Source organism: Galeopterus variegatus, unplaced genomic scaffold (assembly GCF_000696425.1).
Source record: "Galeopterus variegatus unplaced genomic scaffold, G_variegatus-3.0.2 Scaffold757, whole genome shotgun sequence".
Taxonomy (NCBI): domain Eukaryota; kingdom Metazoa; phylum Chordata; class Mammalia; order Dermoptera; family Cynocephalidae; genus Galeopterus; species Galeopterus variegatus.
Window position 1 is genome coordinate 322,601 of NW_007726868.1, and position 21,094 is coordinate 343,694.

Here is a 21,094-nt window from a genome sequence, read left to right on the forward strand (position 1 = left end):
GATACCATCTCACCCCAGTTAGGATGGCTAAAATCCAAAAGACTCTGAACGATAAATGCTGGCGAGGTTGCGGAGAAAAAGGAGCTCTCATACATTGTTGGTGGGACTGCAAAATGGTGCAGCCTCTATGAAAAATGGTATGGAAGTTCCTCAAACAATTGCAGATAGATCTGCCATATGACCTAGCTATCCCACTGCTGGGAATATACCCAGAGCGATGGAAAGCATCAAGTCGAAGGTATACCTGTTCCCCAATGTTCATTGCAGCATTCTTTACAATAGCTAAGAGTTGGAACCAGCCCAAATGTCCATCATCGGATGAGTGGATACGGAAATTGTGGTATATCTACACAGTGGAATACTACTCAGCTATAAAAACGAATGAAATACTGCCATTTGCAACAACATGGATGGACCTTGAGAGAATCATATTAAGTGAAACAAGTGAGGCATAGAAAGAGAAATACCATATGTTCTCACTTATTGGTGGGAGCTAAAAATAAATAAATAAATTCACACGCACACACAAAAAAAGCAGGGGGGGGAGACTTAACAACTACAACTCCTAAAAGTTGATATGACAAGCAAACAGAAAGGACATTGTTGGGTGGGTGGGGGGAGAGGGAGGAGGGAGGGGGGTTTCGGTAATGGGCCATAATAATCAACCTCATTGTATATTGACAAAATAAAATTAGGAATTAAAAAAAAAAGATCAATATGAATACTACTTTTACAAAAAAAGAAAAAAATGTAACAGTTCCAATAAAATAAAAGACGTAAAAAAAAAATAGACAAACTTAGGGCTGGCTGGTTAACTCAATTGGTGAGAGCTTGGTGTTGTAACACCAGAGTCAAGGATCCCCTTATTGGCCAGCTGCCAAAAGCAAACCAAATATACTGACCAATTCATTTTAAAGGTCATATAGAAAAACAAAAATATCTGTTACAGCACAGTGTTATAACACCAAGGTCAAGGGTTCGGATCCCCATATCAGCCAGCTGTAAAAAAACAAAAACAAAACAAAACAAAACAAAAAAAACCCAAATCAGGAAAGTTCTGACTGAAAAATAAATATAATGAATGGGAACTAATTTTATCAAATGTCAAAACATGTTATAAAGCTAGTAATTAAAATGGTGTGGTATTAACATATAAATACAAAGATTAATGTAACAGAATAGAAAGTCCAAAAATAGAACCAAATGTACATGATATGTGGCAAAGTATATAATATAGTAAATTATAAAGGGGATATTTAAACAAGTGGGGTGAATTGTTCAGTAAAAGGTGTTGTAACAAATGGTGGTCATCTGGAAAAAAATTAAGTTGTATCCACACTTCACACCAAAATAAATTCCAAATGGATAAAAAATTTAAAGGTAAAAAATGAAATATTAAAAGTACTTTAAGGGCCGGCCCAGTGGCGCACTGCTACAGTGTGCCGCTTGGGAGCGCGGTGGCGCTCCCGCCGAGGGTTCGGATCCCACATACAGACCGGTTCCCACTCACTGGCTGAGCGAGGGGCGGGCACAGCACCGAGGGTTGCGATCCCGTTGCCGGTCCCGGTACGGTACGGGCGCGACACTGAGGGTTGCGGTCCGTTGCCAGACACGAAAAAAGACAAAAAGGGAAAAAAAAAAGTACTTTAAGAAAAATCACAGGATAATTTTTTACAATCTTCTCCTGGGAAAGACAGAACCCAGAAGCCTTAAAAGTAAAAGCCAATAAATATAACAAACTATAAACCAAAACTTTTTCATGACAAAACCATCCTAAGCAAAGTAATAAATAACAAGTTGGAAAAACATAACTGCAATTCATATCACTGACAAGGCACTAAGTTCACTCATATATAAACAATTTTTACAAAATCATTAAAAAAATATGGAAGCCCAATAGAAAAATGAGCAAAGGATAAGAACAACTTTTTCACAGAAAAGAAAACGTAAATGGTCCTTCGACCTTATTACAACTAAAGAGATATAAATTAAAACTACCTCTGACATAATGAGTCTTCATTCTTCTACTCTTTCAACTTTTCCATGGGTTGAACTAAAAAGTTGGGGATGAGGGATTATATGAAATCTACAAAGAAACTATTTTTTTCACCTGTCAGATTGGCACAGATCAAACAGTGTGATACCAGGGTGTGGATAAAGAGGCAATGGCACACACTGCTTAGGAGGATAAAAGTGCTATGGACATTTATCTGGCAATATCAAAATTACAAAAGCACATATTCACCAGCCCAGCACTCCTGCCTCTGGTAAGTGACTAGATAGATGCACTTAGTCATGCAAGAACTGATGCATACTGAAGGTTACTCATGCCAGCATTGTCTGCACTAGCAAAATCTAAAACTCCCTACAATTCGATCAGTAGAGCTCTGGCCAAATAAATAAAAGTACATCCTGGCAATGGAGAAAAAAAAAAAGCAAGGGAATATAGTGTGTTACTTTCATGTAAAAGAAAAGAGCTTTCTGTGCATTTGGCTTTATATGCACAAAACATCCCTGAACAGACATATGAGAACTGGTAACACTGGCTGCCTCAGGGGATAGGATCTGGTAGCCAGGGGCAGGGTGCAAAGCAAAGTTTCCCATGTATACTCTGTTGCACCTTTTAAATTTGTGTCATGCAAATGTATTCCTGCACTGAAAAGTTAAAATTAAAAAATAATGAATGAAGCTTTCCTGTGGAAGCAGCAGCCCTCTTCTCCAAGCTTTTGTAACTGTGTATTCCACTCTGCTCTGTATTCATTCTGACTCTCTCCACCTTCCCTGATTAACTGCTGTCCCTCTTGGGAGGTCATAGCTGAATCACTGTGTGTTCCCTGGAACACCCAGCACTTCATTTGGTGCTGAGCAGAAAGTCACTGCAAGTCTGTTAACTGTGCTAAACTAATCCAGTGGTGCAAACAATTCATCTCTTCAGGAGAAAAAGAGTTTTTCTGAAAGTTGTTTTGCAAAGTGGACCAATGCTCAGGGCAGGAAATTCTGCTCCTCTAAGCATAAAAATAAGCCAAGTAAGCTGGAAGAATTTTTAGCAGACCAAGTTAACAGTACTGAAAAAAGAAAGGAATTTCAGTTAATGACAGAGAATTTGAAGCCTCAAACCACACATAATCAATAGGGTGATTATTGCCACATTTTAGAATAATAGTTTGGATGGCACAGCAACATTGAAATTGAAGGAAGCCCAAATTACATTAACCGGTTGTGATGATCGTCACAAATAACCACATACATAATGCCAACCCTCTTCATAATCAAACATCAACAAATACATTAAAGGTTTTTTTCCACAATACCAGTTACCTATATTCTTAACCCTCCTGACTTGGTCAGGAATGATGAACAAAGGGATTGAACATTGCTAAGAACGTGGGCAAAGAATCAGTTTTAAAACTAGCAACAACCCAGGAACCCATGGGGGCAGCCCTGTCATTTCACAGGATAAGAGCCTTGGCCCAGGAAGAGGGTGCCCTCAGCCTCGGCCCCAGCAGGTGCTGGCAGGAGCATGGCCAGAACCAGCCTCTTGCTACCAGCCACTCATGAACACAGCAGGCCACACAGGTTAGAAGCCCCTTGCCTCATTTCCTGCCAAAAGTGTACTCTGCCAGAGGGCACCAATGCTCTTCATAGTTTATATAATCTAATCCCCAAAATGGAAGGTATGACAAGTCTTTTTTTTTTTTTTTACTACTTCAGGAGCTCTTAATGTATACGTCACATGGAAGATGGTTTCATTCCAAACAAAAAGAGAGCAAAGAGCTGTTTGTAAGAGGAAGAGTGGCATAGAAGAGAGCCAAGAGATGAGGCTCACCTGGGGCCCTTTTCCTTGGGGACAGGGTCCGGGAGCTCACAGAGCTCTCCCCAGCACACCAGCTGCAGACTTCACTGGCTCCTTCCAACAACTCTCCCAAGAGGCCTTCCAACCCTGCAGCCCCTTCATGCCCACCTACCACCAAGGGCCTCTTGTCCCCATGACTTCCATCCTGCTCACTGCTGGGCCCGTACCAGGTCCCAAGGCTCCTTCCACACTCTTGAAGGCAAAGGGTGGTGCACAGGGCTCGTAAACCTTCCAACCACTGTGGACCCGTGAGAAAGCTTTCCCCCACATCTTTATAGGACTGCCGCCATCTCACCTCTCAGGTCTCAGAAAGACCTGTCCCAACCCAAGCGAAAGCCGTCCCCTCCACCACTATCCAGTTCATCTCTACTACAATTATAATAATAGCAAACACTTAAGCAGGGCTTATGGTGTACTGAGCCCTGTCCTAAGTGTTTTAAGCAACTTTATGTTTTCCATAGGACTTTTCACTGAAATTTTCTTTATTTTTTCTGTGTCAGTCCACTCCCTGGGGACATAAGCTTATTCATGGCTAAATCCACAGCACTTTGAACAGTGTCTGGCACATAAGAAGATCTCAATAAATAACTTGTTGACTGACTGTGCACTTAAAAACAAGTAGATTTTTTTTTTTCCTTTTTGTCTTTTTTACTAACCGGTAACGGGATCGCAACCCTTGGTGTCGCGCCCGTACTGGGGACCGGCAACGGGATCACAACCCTCGGTGTTGCGCCCGCACCACGCTCAGCCAGTGAGTGGGAACCGGTCTCCACATGGGATCTGAACCCTCGGCTGGAGCACTGCCGCGCTCCCAAGCGGTGCACTATCCAGTGCGCCACCGGGCCGGCCCACAAGTAGATATTTTTAAAATGCATCTCAGATGACCAAGTGGGATTTATTCCTGGAATGCAAGGATGGTTCAACAAACAAAAATCAATTAATGTAATATACCACATTAATAGAATGGGGAAAAAAACCCCTACAATGATCACCTTAATTGATGCATAAAAAGCATTTGACAAAATTCAACACTCTTTTTGATTAACACACTCAATAAACTAGGAATAGACAGAAACTTCCTCAACATAATAAAGGCTATATATGAAAAACTCACAGCTAACATCACACTCAATGGTAAAAAACTGAAACTTTTACCCTAAGATCAGAAAAAAGACAAGGATGCCCATTTTTGCCACTTTTATTTAACACAGTATTAGAAGTTCTAGCCAGGGGCCGGCCCGGTGGCGCACTCGGTAGAGTGCGGCGCTTGGGACTGCGGCGGCGCTCCCGCCGAGGGTTCGGATCCCATATAGAGACCGGTCCGCTCACTGGTTGAGCGCGGTGTGGGCGCGACACCGAGGGTTGCGATCCCGTTGCTGGTTGCAGTACGGGCGCGACACTGAGAGTTGCGATCCTGTTACTGGTCACGAAAAAAGACAAAAAGGAAAAAAAAAAGAAGTTCTAGCCAGAGCAATTAGGGAAGTATCTTCTCTCCTTCCTCATCCCCTCAGGCATCCAAATTGGAAAGGAAGAAGTAAAATTATCTCTGTTCCCAGATGACATGGTTTTCTATGTAGAAAACCCTAAAGATTACACATGCACACACACACAAACAGTTAAGCCTAATAAATGAATTCAGCAAATAATAATAATGATGATGATGATGATGATAATAAATAAATAACAAACACCAAGGGCAAGGGTTTAGATCCCTGTACCAGCCAGCTGCCAAAAACAAAACAAACAACAACAAAACAGAAAAATATATATATATAAAAGAAAAGAAAAAACATGCAAAAATTGGTTGCATTTCTATACATTATCAAGTGAGATTATAACACTATCCAAAGCAATCTACAGGTTTAATACAATCCCTATCAAAATCCCAACAGTATTTTTTGCAAAAATAGAAAAGCCCATCTTAAAATTCATATGAAATCTCATAAATTCATATGGAACAGCCCTAAAATTCATATGGAATAGCCAAAACAATTTTGAAAAAGAAGAACTAAGTTGGGGGACAAACATTTCCTGATTTCAAAACTTACTACAAAGTTACAGTAATCAAAATAGTGTGGTACTGGCATAAGGACATATATATAGGCCAACAGAATAGAATAGAGAATCAATCCAGAAATAAACTCTCACAAATATGATCAATAAATTTTTGACAAGGATGCCAAGACCATTCAATGGGGAAAAGACAGTGTCTTCAACAAATAGTCCTGGGAAAACTGAATAGTCACATGCAAAAAAGTGAAGTTGAACTCTTACCTTATATCGTATACAAAAATTAACCCAGAATAGATCGAAGAAATGAACAAAGCAGAGCTAAAACTGTAAAGCCTTTAGAAGAAAATATAAGAGAAAATCTTCATTACACTGGATTTGGCAAGATTTTCTTGGATATGACACCAAAAGCATAGGCAACAAAAGAAAAAAATAGGTAAATTATACAAAGGACACTATCAAGACAGTGAAAAGATGACCAACAAAATGGGAGAATGTATTTGCCAATCATATATCTAATAAGAGATTAATATTGAGAATATATAAAGAACTCCTACAACTCAACAATAGCAAACAACCCGATTCAAAAATGGGCAAAGGACATGAATAGACATTTCTCTAAAGAAGATATATGAATGGCCAAAAAGCACATGAAAAGATGCTCAACATCACTAATCATTGTGAAAATGGAAATCAAAACCACAATGACATACCACTTCGCACCCACTAGAATGGCTTGTATTAAAAAACAAAACAAAACTAAACTAAAAAAAAAAACAAAAAAAAACAGAAAATAAATGTTGGCAAGAACAAGTGTTGGGGAGAACCTGGAGAAATTTGTATTCTCATGCACTACTGATGAGAATGTAAAATGGTGCAGCCACTGAGGAAAACAGTTTTGTGATTTCTCAAAAAGTTAAACATAGAATTACCCACATGTCCCAGCAATTCCTTTTCTAGGTATATATCCAAAGAATTGAAAACAGGGATTCAAACAGATATCTGTACACTCATGTTCATAACAGCATTATTCACAATGGCGTAAAGGTGGAAACAACCTAATGCTCACCAACAGATGAAAAGATAAACAAAACGTGGATATACATACAATAAAATATAATTCAGCCTGAAAAAGCAATGTAATTCTGATACATGCTGCAACATGAACTTTGAAAACATTATGGTAAGTGAAAAAAGCCAGACACAAAAGGACAAATATAGTATGATTCCACTTACATGAGGTACTTAGTATAGGCAAATTCATTGAGACAGAAAGTAGAACAAAGGTTGCCAGGGGCTGGGGTAAGGGGGAAATGTGAGGAATTATTTAATGGGTTTCTGTTTGGAATGACAAAAAAGTTCTGGAAATGGACAGTGATAATGATTACACAATATTGTGAATATATTTAATGCCACTGAATAGTACAATTAAAAAAGGTTAAAATGGTAAATTTTATGTTGCGTATATTTTCCACAATTTAAAAAATATCACTAAATAATTTAAAAAGAAAATTATAATAATGAGGAGAGGAATGAAGGATCTTGGTGAAACAAGAGTGTCCCTGAGTTAATGAGTAAGTGACAGATATGACTGGATGTTAGGTACACAAAGAATTATTGTGCTCTACTTTTGTGTATATTTGAACTTTACTACACTAAATATTAATAAACAGAGAAGTCCTTTGAAATGTGCCAAGCTTTTAAAGAATTTATCCCCTTAAGAAATTTAGTAAGAATGAATACACAGACAGGGGCAGGGAAAGGCTGGACTCAAAGGGATTCAACAGTATAAAAAACAAAAGTAACTAAGGATAGGAACAAAGATTTGGCTACAAGACTATAATCACAGTAATGTTTAGAATAGGGAGAAATGTGCTGTATATTTTATAGTAAAATCTGAGACAAAGAGCAAAATACCTGGCCATTAAAAACAATGTTATAACCCAGAAGTAAGGTTAATACAGAAAGTGTAAGCCAGAGGACTCTGGATACAAACCCAATTCTGAGCTCCCTAGTGGCCAAGACAGAGAGAGAAACATCATGGACACAGTTCACAATTCTTTAGACAAAATCAAACCAGTGACTCAGAAGAGACACTCAACCTGAAGGACATTTCTCACTGGCCTCAGAGGTTTCCTTGGGAACTTCTCATAAAGACCACAATACAAGCTAACGGGGCCATACAAAGTGAGTTAAGTAAAAACAACTAAAAGAGGGCTTAATGTTTAGCTCACTTGGGCTGATAACACCAAGGTCAAGGGTTTGGATCACTGTACCTGACAGGTGCCAAACAAACAAACAAAAAAACCAAACACAAAACACTGGAAGAGGGGCCAGAATTACACTGCTTCCTCATGATCTAGCCTCATCCAAAGACAAACATTGCAGATATGAAATAGGTGCATTGAACCACCTTCAAGCACAGTGCCATGGATGTTCTTTCTCACAGTTGAGCTTGGGATAGCTTTCAGGAGGTGAAGAATTCAAGATTATCCTCCATGACAAGAATATGGGATGCAACATTCTCTGATGTCTGCTAACGGAGGGTCTTAATGTTTCTAACAGTCACTGTAGCTGGGGGTGACAAATGCAAATCATTTTCAAACCCAACCAGGGCTCAGTCCTGAAAGAAAGGACCTAATTACAAAATGGACATGAGGCAGCAGGAACATAACCTGTTAGAGGGAGGAAGGGTTGGGTAGGCCACCTTGGGACAGATCATGAGAGTAGGTTGCTATTGACAGTGACTGGAGACCTTCTTAGTGATAGTTCAGTCTTCTGAAATGTACAACCCAGCCCACAGCCAAATGCAGCAAATTGGATTGCACAAGGCTGCTCAAAGGAGAAAATTACTGGAAAACATAAATATGAGATTTTATGTTTAAAAAAAATATTGTCAAATAGTTTTTCACATAAAAAGACGTTCACAATATAATGTGGAAAACAAATACAAAACAGTATAATCGCTAATGAAAACATCAAAAAAGGGCTGGCCAGTTAGCTCAGTTGGATATAGCTCAGTGCTGATAACACCAAGGTCAAGAGAAGCCAGCCACCAAAACCAAACAGAAAGTATGATCTCATTATACAGAGAATGAGCAAGAAAGAAGCCTGAGAAGCCTAAGAAGCTTGCGAGTGGTTACCAATGGGGTTACATACTACTTAAGCTTCAGGTTTTTTGTGCTTGCCTATTAATTTTTTTCCAACATGGATGATTTGTATTAAAAACCAAACTCTAATCTTTCAAGAAACTTAGAAATATGGAATTGCAGGAAAAAATGGAAATAGCACAATAATTGAAAATGTGATCTTAATTATGACATCATCTAAAAGAAGAAAATTGGCTAAAAACAAGAGCCAATTATGTACTGGGCAAAACTATACTATAAAACTCAAGGTCCAGGGCTCAATCCCTGTACTGGCCAGCTGCCAAAAAATTTCAAAAAACTGTACTATAAAACCGATACTGATGGGATTCAGCAGGAAACACATTGTAAGCACTGGCACTGTGCTCTGGTTTAGGTGCATTTGTATGGAGCTCTCAAAGTGTGATCCCCAAGGACAGTGGTGGCAGTGGCAGCATCTCTTGTGAATTTGTTTGAAATTTAAATTCCCAAATGTACTTCTGACCTACAGAATCAGTGAATCTCAGAGTGCAGTTAAAACAAGCCAACCAGTTGATTTTGATTCATGCTAAAGTTTGAGAACTATTGGGATGGAATAATGATATCTCCTCTAGGTAAAAATAGCTTGTCTAGTTAGGAAAATACTGTTGAGTTCTGCACCCATAGATTCAACCAACCAAAGACTGAAAATATTGGGGCAAAAAAAATTCCACTAAGTTCCAACAAGCAAAACTTGAATTTGCTGTGCACTAAGTACTACATTGAATCCACACAAATGATGTGATATATAGGCATTGTATTAGGTGTTATAAGTCATCTACAGCTGATTTAAAGAATATGAGAGGATGTGCGTAGGTTATATGCAAACCCTACTCCATTTTAAATAAAAGACTTGAGCATCTGCAAATTTTGGTATTCGAGGGAGGTCCTGGAACCAATCCCCAACGAATACTGCAGGATGGACAACTGTATACATACATATACACACACACATATATAAAATTATATATAAATATATATTACACACACACATATATAAAATTCTCAAAACCCTCTGTTAATTCAATCTCCTGAATAAAAATTAATCTATTCGACTGTGAAATGATAAGCTGGAAGATGATAAATATATTTTTAAAATTAAGAAGAATTCTGGAACTGTTCATTTGAGATAATGTATCAACCACTGCAGTGGAATGACTTGAAGAAAATCAAATAAGTTTGCAGAAATGATAAAGGAATCAACGTACTCGGAATTTCAATATTTAGACAATTTGAAAATACTCTAAAGTTGGGGAATGGCACAAATACAACTATTAAACTGCTATCTTTGTGTGAACTGCTTATTTTAGACCCTATGGCCTCTGACTAAAATTAACATGTTTAAAATAGAAGAGGTTTAACAAAATTCTAACTTCTAGTACTCCATATCAGTCACCATAGCTTCAAATTTAAGATTGGTTGCTATATTTGAGACAAAAAGACAGTTGAAATACCAGATCCTCGGCCGGCCCAGTGGCTCACTCGGGAGAGTGTGGTGCTGATAGCACCAAGGCCCCGGGTTTGGATCCCATATAGGGATGGCCGGTTTGCTCACTGGCTGAGCGTGGTGCTGACAACACCAAGTCAAGGGTTAAGATCCCCTTACCGGTCATCTTTTATTTTTTTATTTTTTTATTTTTTTTTTAAAAAAGATGACCGGTAAGGGGATCTCAACCCTTGGCTTGGTGTTGTCAGCACCACGCTCAGCCAGTGAGCAAACCGGCCATCCCTATATGGGATCCAAACCCGGGGCCTTGGTGCTATCAGCACCACACTCTCCCGAGTGAGCCACTGGGCCGGCCGAGGATCTGGTATTTCAACTGTCTTTTTGTCTCAAATATAGCAACCAATCTTAAATTTGAAGCTATGGTGACTGATATGGAGTACTAGAAGTTAGAATTTTGTTAAACCTCTTCTATTTTAAACATGTTAATTTTAGTCAGAGGCCATAGGGTCTAAAATAAGCAGTTCACACAAAGATAGCAGTTTAATAGTTGTATTTGTGCCATTCCCCAACTTTAGAGTATTTTCAAATTGTCTAAATATTGAAATTCCGAGTACGTTGATTCCTTTATCATTTCTGCAAACTTATTTGATTTTCTTCAAGTCATTCCACTGCAGTGGTTGATACATTATCTCAAATGAACAGTTCCAGAATTCTTCTTAATTTTAAAAATATATTTATCATCTTCCAGCTTATCATTTCACACACGGGAGCGCCTCTGCGCTCCCAGCGCTGCACTCTCCAGAGTCCGCCATGGGCTCGGCCCTGTAATTGGTTATTAACATAAAATATCATCTCTCTGATTATGTAGAATTACACTGAACTTCACTAGACTTCCAACTCAGAAACAAATGGTTAGCACACCACATTTTATACTTTCAGAAAAAGATAAATATCAAACCAGTGTTTTCCAATTGTTTTTTTTTTTTTTTTTGTCTTTTTGACTTTTTCCATGTCCGGCAATGGATCGCAACCCTCAGTGTCGCCCCCGCACCGGACCGGGGACCGGCAACGGGACTGCAACCCTCGGCATTGCTCCCGCGCCTCGCTCAGCCAGTGAGCGGGAACCGGTCCGTATGTGGGATCCGAACCCTCGGGCGGGAGCGCCGCCGTGCCTCCCAAGCAGCGCACTATCCAGTGCGCCACCGGGCCGGCCCTTCCAATTGTTTTGATCATAAAGCCCCAACAACAAAAATCTGAGCACACGGCTCCAATATATGTATACTTAATATAAATTATATGCATGCACTACTGTGATAATACAGTGTACATTATGAAATACATAATAAGAGTGGCTGGTTAGCTCAGGTGGTCAGAACACAGCCTTACAACACCAAGGTCATGGGTTTGGATCCCCATACCCGCCTGCTGCCAAAAAAACCCAAACAACAAAACCCCACAATAAAAATTAAATAAAGAGCCGGCCCGTGGTTCACTCAGGAGAGTGCGGTGCTAACAACACCAAGGCCACCAGTTCGGATCCTATGTAGGGATGGCCGGCTGGCTCACTGGCTGAGCGTGGTGCTGACAACACCAAGCCAAGGGTTGAGATTCCCTTACTGGTCATCTTTCTAAAACTAAATAAATAAATAATAAAAATGAAATAAGGCAGAAATAAACATGAAGACTGGTTTTAATATGTTTTTCTTGAGACCCACATGCACCCCTGATGCTTGCACACACACCCTCTTTGAATTCTACTGCAAAGCTTACATACGACCCAGGAACCCTGCAAGCATTCTCAGGCAGTGCCCCCGCCCACTCAAGCAGAAGCTGTCAAATGCAGCATCCAAACTGCTTCTCTCCACCTTACTGAGTTCCACCATTTCTGACTCAAGTCTGCAACACTGGCTTCCTCCCTCCACCCATAACACCTTCTTCCACTACCTCTCACCTGCCATTGAGCAACAGAGAAGATTAGGAAGCCAGCAGGAACACAAACAACATAAAATCATGGACTCTGTTGGCAGAAAAACCTAGGTTTGCACACAGGCTCTGCCTCTAACTCTCTAGATGACCCAGGGCCAGTCAGATAATTTCTCTAGAACTGTAAAGGGAATGATAACAATGTCATCTCATCTGGTTATTATGAGGATTAAATGAGATAAGCTAACATAACAGCACCTAGCACAGCACCTAGACAGCACAATTGCTCAATAAATACAAAGGTGCTTCAAAAAGTTCATGGAAAAACAGAATTAAAAGGTAATACAAATCTTTCCAAGAATTTTTTTCAGACTCCTCATATTACCCAGAATTATTACTTATGTGGCAAAAGTCACAGGGACCTTGTTTCTTTAGCCAAATTAAATCAAATTAAACGTAAGAGTAAGCAAACAGCACATGAACCTAAATGTCATTCCAGGGTCCCTGGGACACATTCATGTGTATGGCTAGATACTGACAGAGTATGCATCCCTGAGGTCTACTGGCAAATGCTAATAAATACATGTACACTGAAGCCCACAGGCAAGGTTCCTTTCTTAACTAGACAGTTTACTTGCTTATTATGTGACCTCAGGCAATCACAATCTTTATGACTCTATTTTCTTTCTTTCTTTTTTTTTTTTTAAAGATGACCAGTAAGGGGATCCTAACTCTTGACTGGGTGTTGTCAGCACCACACTCTCCCAAGTGAGCTAACCGGCCATCCGTATATAGGAATCCGAACCCATGGCCTTAGTGTTATTAGCACCACATTCTCCCAAGTGAGCCACAGGACGGCCCTTATGCCTCCATTTTCTGATATAAACTAGGCATAAACTTTTTACCTACCTCACAGCAGTAAACTAATCTAGTTGGGGGGGGAGTGGGCAAGTCATAAACGAGTGGTTATTATAAAGTAGATGGAGACCTCTGGAGAGGGGTGCTGTTTTTGCCACAAAGCAAAAAAATAAAAAATAAAAAAAAACAGAGAGAGAGCATTCAAACACCAGATTATTTCATAATAAAGGAAGACTAATTCTCTCCATTTCAACTTGTGACAAAAAGAATGAACATGGAGATATAATTCACTTATATATATATTGTGTTTTTTATATCGTGTGCCCAGAGGGAATGCTGCAAATATGTAAAACACCTAATATCTAAACTGTATTAACATACATTTAAAAAGATACAGGTCTTCAATTAGGCATAACGAAGGAACACCCAAAATTCATATAGCACTAACTAGACCCCCTTGACCCTGACTCCCTAATAACAGCTTCAACCTTTAGCAGAATACCCTGAGATGGCAGCACACCGATAAAGATACTTCATAACTGAACTCTGAACTCCACAAAACGTTTGGTCGAATAAAAGAAACACAAACACACACACACACAACTAACATCATTAAAGAAACCTCTTCTATGTCCGCTTCACAAGAATTATTACACAATCCCAGAAAGACTTTAATCACCCAGCTCTGATTGTCACGATAGAAGCTGCGGCTGGAAGTGACCCGAAGTAGGGGAGACTCCTGCCAGAGCCCTAAAAGGACTCACTTCAGCATTTCCACCTGTACAACTTCCTGCGACTCAAACAGTCTGGATTCAAGACTCCCTGCAACTAACGCTACCATGAAATTACAATCTTAATAATACTAAGTTATTTACTAAAGAAACCCACCTACAAGTAATCAGAGGTAACGTTAGTGCAAAGTTTCGGTTTAAGCAATACAGAAAACTAGATACCACACAAAACCCCCAAAGCAGCTAGCTACGTGTTGCCGCTCAGTCAGATCTCTCAACAGAGGCAGGAGTGGACAGCATGCTCTCCCCCGGACTCTGGAAAACCAGGACAGCCCCAAAGCAGGTTCTAGAGTCGACAGCTTCCCGGGGCGACTGCGCCGGGGGACGCATAGGCGCGGCCCCCTCTCCTGGCGGCGGTCATCAGTGCCCGAGTAATGGGGTGGGGTTGCGGGCCCGGTCCCCTTGCCGGGCTGTGGTCTCCCGGGCCGGCCCGCACGGCTGCTGGACAGCGCCCACGCCCGCTCGCCCCTGGCCCAGGCAGTCCCCATCCCGGAACTGCCGGGTCCGCGCGGCTGGAGGCCCGAGCCGGGGCCCGCGAGCAGGAGCCGTGGGTACGCGCACGGCGGTACCTGTAGCGGTGGCAGCTCCCGGGCTGCGGGGACGGAGAAGGAGAGCAGCGTGCGCGCTCCCGGCCCGCGGTCCGGTGCGTGGCGCCGGCCCTCTCTCCTTCCCAGCCGCCGGTCCCCGCGCAGCTCCCCGCCCCTTCACCTCTCACCTCCTACCTTTCCCCTCCCGCCCGGCCATACTCCGCACGTGCGCCCAGAGGCGTGCGCATGCGTAGTCGAGCCCAGCTCGCGCCTCCCGCTCGCCCCCTGGCGGACGCCCGCTGCACAATCCCGGGGGAAGTACGAAGGGCCGCACGGAGGGGCCCTGGGATAGGGCCAGTAGGACCGCTCCAAAGCTGTCGACAGCACGTTCCGGAGAGTCATCAAGAACATGCACAAGATGTTCATGTTCCCTGTTTTATAATAGCAAGATATTAGAAGCAGCCGAGATACACTGCAAATGCTGTTGGACTGATAAAATATATCCGTAAAACGAGTTTCCCATAGCACCGAGGTCAAGAGTTCGGATCCCCGTCCCGGCCAGCCGCCAGTAAAAAAAAAAAAAAAAAAAGACAAGTTTCCCTACAGCCACTTAAAAGGATAAGTTTTATGACTACTTACTGACGTTGAAAGATGTTCTTTAAAGAAGGTTCAAAACAAGCTGTAGAGTATGATCTCATTTTTATTAAAAATAATTCAAGAAGGGTTTAGGGTGATACTGATGTGTGGTCAGCGGTTATCTCTCGGTGGGAGGGATATGAGTGTTCGGGTCTTTTCCATTTGCTGATCAGCATTTAGCCGTTTTCTACATGGAACGGGTGTTTGTTCTAATAGCACTAGCTACGTTTATTGAGCGTTTACTCTGTGTCATCTGCTGAGCTGAGCACATTTCACATTCTCATTTGACTTCCTGAAACGTTGTCACGGAGTCTACGCTGCGTCTGCGCTGTCCAGTGCTGGCCCGACCCGGGCTGCTGCAGATTGCGTTTGTCCGTGGGCCTGCTCGCTGAGGGGTGGGGGTGGAGAGGGAGGCGTGGGGGAGGGCCTTGAACGCACCAACCCATGCCATCGCTGGACCCGGGTCTCCGAGTGTCAGGACCTGCTGCCCTGGACATGCTCGGCCCTCACCCTGCTGCTGCCTTGGACATGCTCAGCCATTCACCTCACCCGCACCCACCCCGGGCTGCATGGATAAAGCAGATCCTGTTCCTGCCCTCGAAGGCGCCAACGTTGGGGTTGCGGAAAGTGCAGATGTAGTCCCAATGCAAGGCAGAAACCAGAGGCGGTCCTTCTAGCCACTCCAGCCCCCTCGGCCCTCCTACGCCCGATTCAAAGAGTCATACCCTCTTCCTAAACCCAGCTCCCACCTGACTCTGGGCTACCTCTCCAAGGCCACCAGTCGGGCCTCGCTCCCTGCCCACCCCAGTGAAATTAAACAATAGTGGGGACAATTGGCCTTGGCCCAAAGTAACCTTTAAGATTATGCCATGTTCAGGATTGGCTTCGACTTAAAATGGAATTCTAATTCTATAAAGAAAGAATTCTTTTTATTTTATTGTTATTTTAAAATTAGAAACAACAGTAAGTGCAGTGTGGGGAATTTTACCTACACCCTTTATCCCCCATTACATCACTCTCTCCACCCATGATCCCTAGAAATACCATCATCTGTCCCTTCAGAAACCTTGGGCATGAAGGGTCTCACTTCTGGTACCAGTTCGTTCCTCCCTCTCGACTGCCTCTTTCCTCCTAAAGTCTATCCAGTTTTTTTAGTTCTCTGATTGAACATACCATGACCCTGCAGGACCATGTCCCAACCCCTTTCGTTTACTGTCACGTTCCTAAAAAGAATGTGATTCAAAACTTACCTCACAGCATAATCACCTAGGGAATATTTAAAGTTAAATCAGAGTCCTCCTGAGCCCTAGGCCCACTGGACTAAAGTCTCTCCAAAGAGGGTCACGAGCCTGTCTTTTAACAATCTCTAAGGCAGGAACTTAGCCAGAGTGTCTTGGGAACTGCTGTCACCCCGTAACTCACCACCCGCTCCCGCCCTAACCACTCCATCAAACCTGCATTTGAAGGGGACTGGCCCTCAGCAAGTTCTGGACACTCTCCTGCAAAAACAAGAGCCTTCAGAACTGACAAACATTTAGCTAAGTATTGTACCTCAGTACCTTGCAGTATGGCAAACAACTCTCCACTGCACAAAGGACCCCCCAAGAGCCCTGTGGAGCCTCTGGGGGAGCTGAGGATCGTGGGCCCCTGGTAAATCTGCTACAGAAGGTCCTCCATAAAGTAGAATGAAATGGCCATGATTTTAGGGCTTCTCTCTCAAACATTTTATTATTATTATTATTTTTTTTTTTTTTTAAAAGATGACCGGTAAGGGGATCCTAACCCTTGACTTGGTGTTGTCAGCACCACGCTCACCCAGCGAGCTAACCGGCCATCCCTATATGGGATCCGAACCCAGGGCCTTGGTGTTATCAGCACCGCACTCTCCCGAGTGAGCCACGGGCTGGCCCTAAACATTTTATTATTTTGAGAAAACATTTTATTATTTTCTGAAAACATTCAGAAAAGTTGAAAGAACCATACAGTGAACTGCCACATACGCTAGATTCTATAATTTAATGTTTTGCTTAGTATCTCACGTCTATCTAAAAAATCTATCCCCGATCCTCATACCAGAGCGCTGCCAAACACACACACACACACACACAAAACACTCCCTAAAAAATCTAGCCCTCAGTCCATCGATCAATCCATCTTATTTTTGTGTTTTTGTTTGTTTGCTTGCTTTTGGTAGATGGCCAGTTCAGGGACATCTTATTTTTGATGCACTTCTAGGCAAGTTGCAGATACCTGACTTTAGTTTTTACATGTAATTCAGATGGAACAGCTCCATTTAGCCCCAACCAGCCAAAGCTCAACCTTACTTCAGATTGTTGCCCTTGAGAAAGATAAATTCAAATTTAAAAAAAAATTTTTTTTATTATTTTTATTTATTTATTTTTTATTTTGTGGATATACATTGTGGTTGATTATTATTGCCCCTTACCAAAACCTCCCTCCCTCCTCCCTCTCACCCAACAATGTCCTTTCTGTTTGCTTGTCGTATCAACTTCAAGTTAGTTGTTATATCTTCTTCCCCCCACCCACCCCCCGTTTTTGTGTGTGTGAGTGTGTGTGTGTGTGTGAATTTATTAATTCTTAGCTCCCACCAATAATTGAGAACATGTGGTATTTCTCTTTCTGTGCCTGACTCGTTTCACTTAATATAATTTTCTCAAGGTCCATCCATGTTGTTGCAAATGGCAGTATTTCATTTGTTTTTATAGCTGAGTAGTATTCCATTGTGTAGATGTACCACATTTTCCGTATCCACTCATCCGATGATGGACATTTGGGCTGGTTCCAACTCTTGGCTATTGTCAAATTTTTATTTGTTGTTTTTTTGGGGGTGGCTGGCTGGTATGGGGATCCAAACCCATGACCTTGGTGTTATAAGGCTGCACTCTCAAAATTAAAAAAAACTAAATGGTGCCTGAAAATCATCAAGAAATAATAACTTCCAGTACTTGAACTTCTTCCCTGGGGCCCATTTTCCAACCGGATCTCAATTAATCCTCAGGACAATCTTCAAAAACAGAAGCTGAGTCTATTTTACAAATGTAGAAAAACCTTCCACTAGAAAGTGCAGGAGATGTGTCCAAGGTCACTCTGAGAACTCATCAGGCGTTCTCAGTCTGGAACCTAAGACTCCAAATTCTAGCCCACTGCCCAGCTATCTTAGCCCATCACAAACACAGAGAAGTGTGTTTCATAATAACATAGGTCTGTCCCCATACTGGCCAGCCACCAAAACAAAACAAAACATGGGTCTGTCCTTGTAATCACTTGCACTAAGGACCATGGTCACCATGAATTATTAATGAAAGCAGTTGGTAACATGATGAAGTGGAAGCGGCTGCTTCAGGGCCAGACTTCTTGAATTAAAATTCTGGTTCTGACCCAAGCAGCACCTGTGGCTGGGGGAATTAACCTCAGGGAACCTCAAGTTAGGAGTCAAGTTCCAGGATGTAACCAAGAACACCAACCTCTGTGGTTTCGAAAGAAATTGGAGTGTGAACGGATGTGAAATGCCTAGATTCCAATAAATGGCAGCCACTCAAGTAACCATGATACAGTTGTCAGAAAATATTTAAAATCTCAAAGCTGTATTGATAGTCATTTAATGTCTTTATTACTTATCATGTTCCTACCATTTGTCAGAGACCAGGCATACAATAAGTTAATTCTCCGCACAACAGAAGTTAACTGTCTTGGGCCGGCCCGGTGGCACACTGCTACAGTGCGCCGCTTGGGAGCGCGGTGGCGCTCCCGCTGAGGGTTCTGATCCCACATACAGACCGGTTCCCGCTCACTGGCTGAGCGAGGTGCGGACGCAGCACCGAGGGTTGCGATCCCGTTGCCGGTCCGGTACGGGCGCGACACTGAGGGTTGCGATCCGTTGCCGGACACGAAAAAAGACAAAAAGGAAAAAAAAAAAAGAAGTTAACTGTCTTAATGTGAACCTTTAAACGAAACTTTACAGGCAATATAAGGGTTATGACAGAGGTCATAATAGCCATAACAATGACCAATTATTGATTATTGGACTCTTGTCAGAGGCAGGCTTTACAATATATTATCTTGTATAATCCTTTTGATGCCTTTCAGAGGCAGGTAAGATAAACCCCATTATAAGGATATAAAAACTGTAGCATCTAGAGCTTTAACAACTTACCTGAGGTCACACAGCTGCTAAGTTGCAGAGGCAGCATCAAACGATCCACCCAATCCCACAGCACCCGAACTTCTGCCACTGACTTCCAGGTGCTATGAGGGAAAGGGAGTTGGACGGCAGGAAACCAAAGAGCAGGAAACACAAAGAGGATTCTATTTGATTAGGTCCTCGTGGGTTAAAAGTCAGCCAGATGATGAGAACAGCAGCAGTGGCTAATACTTAAACCATGTACCAGAACTACTTTACATGTCATCACATATTGATTCTGACAACCCCAATAAACCCCATGAAACAGGCACTATTATCTTTCCATTTTGTAGATGAGGTATCTGAGGCCTAGAGAGGTTAAATAACTTGAGTAAGATCGCTGTAGTCGATTATTTCACTGTTCCCTTCCCTGTAAGTGGAACACACACACACACACAACACACACACACACACACCGCTGCCTGTTATCAAGGGGTTGTGCTGCCTCCCCAGTGAGTGCACTTCCTCTCTCTATGGTCAGCCTTGGCCATGTGTCTCACCTTGGCCAATAGAGTGTGAGTTTGGATGAACTTCTTGTTGTTTCCCTTAGCCAGAAGAACACATGGGCCGGTCTGTGGCTCACTCGGGAGAGTGCGGTGCTGATAACACCAAGGCCACGGGTTCGGATCCCATATAGGGATGGCCAGTTTGCTCACTGGGTGAGCGTGGTGCTGACAACACCAAGTCAAGGGTTAAGATCCCCTTACCGGTCATCTTTTTAAAAAAAAAAAAAAAAAAAGAAGAACACAGTCCCACACTGGGACTATTCCTTCATCCTGGGTCCTGGGATGAGAAACTATGTGGAGCAGAACTGTAGCAAATGACCCCATGGCTCCAGACATGTAATGTGAGTAAAGAATATGTTTGTTTTTTTAAGCCACTGGGATTTGAGGGCTGTTAATTACTACAGCAGAGCTGCTGTGGTGTGTGACACTTCAGCTGGTAAGTGACAGGATTCTAACCTCGATAGGCATGCAGGTTGAGTATCCCATATCCAAAATGCTTGGGACCAGAAGTGTTTTGAATTTTGGATTTTTTTGGATTTTAAAATATTTGTATAATATATAATGGTTGACCACATCCCTAATCCAAAAATCTGAGCATCATGTCAGTGCTCAAAAAGTTTCAGATTTTGGAACATTTCAGATTTTAGATTAGGAATAGTCAACCTGTAATTTAAATACAATAAAATTCATCCACCACATCCCTAATCCAAAAATCTGAGCATCATGTCAGTGCTCAAAAAGTTTCAGATTTTGGAACATTTCAGATTTTAGATTAGGAATAGTCAACCTGTAATTTAAATACTATAAAATTCATCCATTTTATTTATTTATTTATTTATTATTATTATTTTTTTTAAAGATGACCGGTAAGGGGATCTTAACCCTTGACTTGGTGTTGTCAGCACCACGCTCACCCAGTGAGCTAACCGGCCATCCCTATACGGGATCCGAACCCAGGGCCTTGGTGTTGTTATCAGCACCGCACTCTCCCGAGTGAGCCACGGGCCAGCCCCAAATTCATCCATTCTAAGTGTATACTTCAATGACTTTCAAATGTATAGTGCAGCCATCATCACAACCTTATTTTATTTTATTTATTTATTTTTAAAATTTTTTTAGGGGCCGGCCCGGTGGCGCACTGGATAAGTGCGCCGCTTGGGAAGCGCGGCGGCGCTCCC

At 42.0% G+C, this 21,094-nt stretch overlaps 1 protein-coding gene across 3 annotated transcripts in view; it reads right to left on the reverse strand.

Moving 5' to 3' along the window:
• SCAP (SREBF chaperone) overlaps window positions 1–14,783 on the reverse strand; it is a 66,566-nt gene extending 51,783 nt beyond the window's left edge. For 2 of the 3 annotated variants that reach the window (XM_008572144.1, XM_008572142.1), the window contains exon 1: window positions 14,616–14,713. The gene's annotated coding sequence lies outside the window, so the exon portion shown is untranslated. Of the gene's footprint in view, window positions 1–14,615; window positions 14,714–14,768 lie in introns of those variants that run through there. The other variant, XM_008572143.1, reaches the window with a different exon arrangement.
• Between the last annotated feature and the right edge of the window lie 6,311 nt (window positions 14,784–21,094).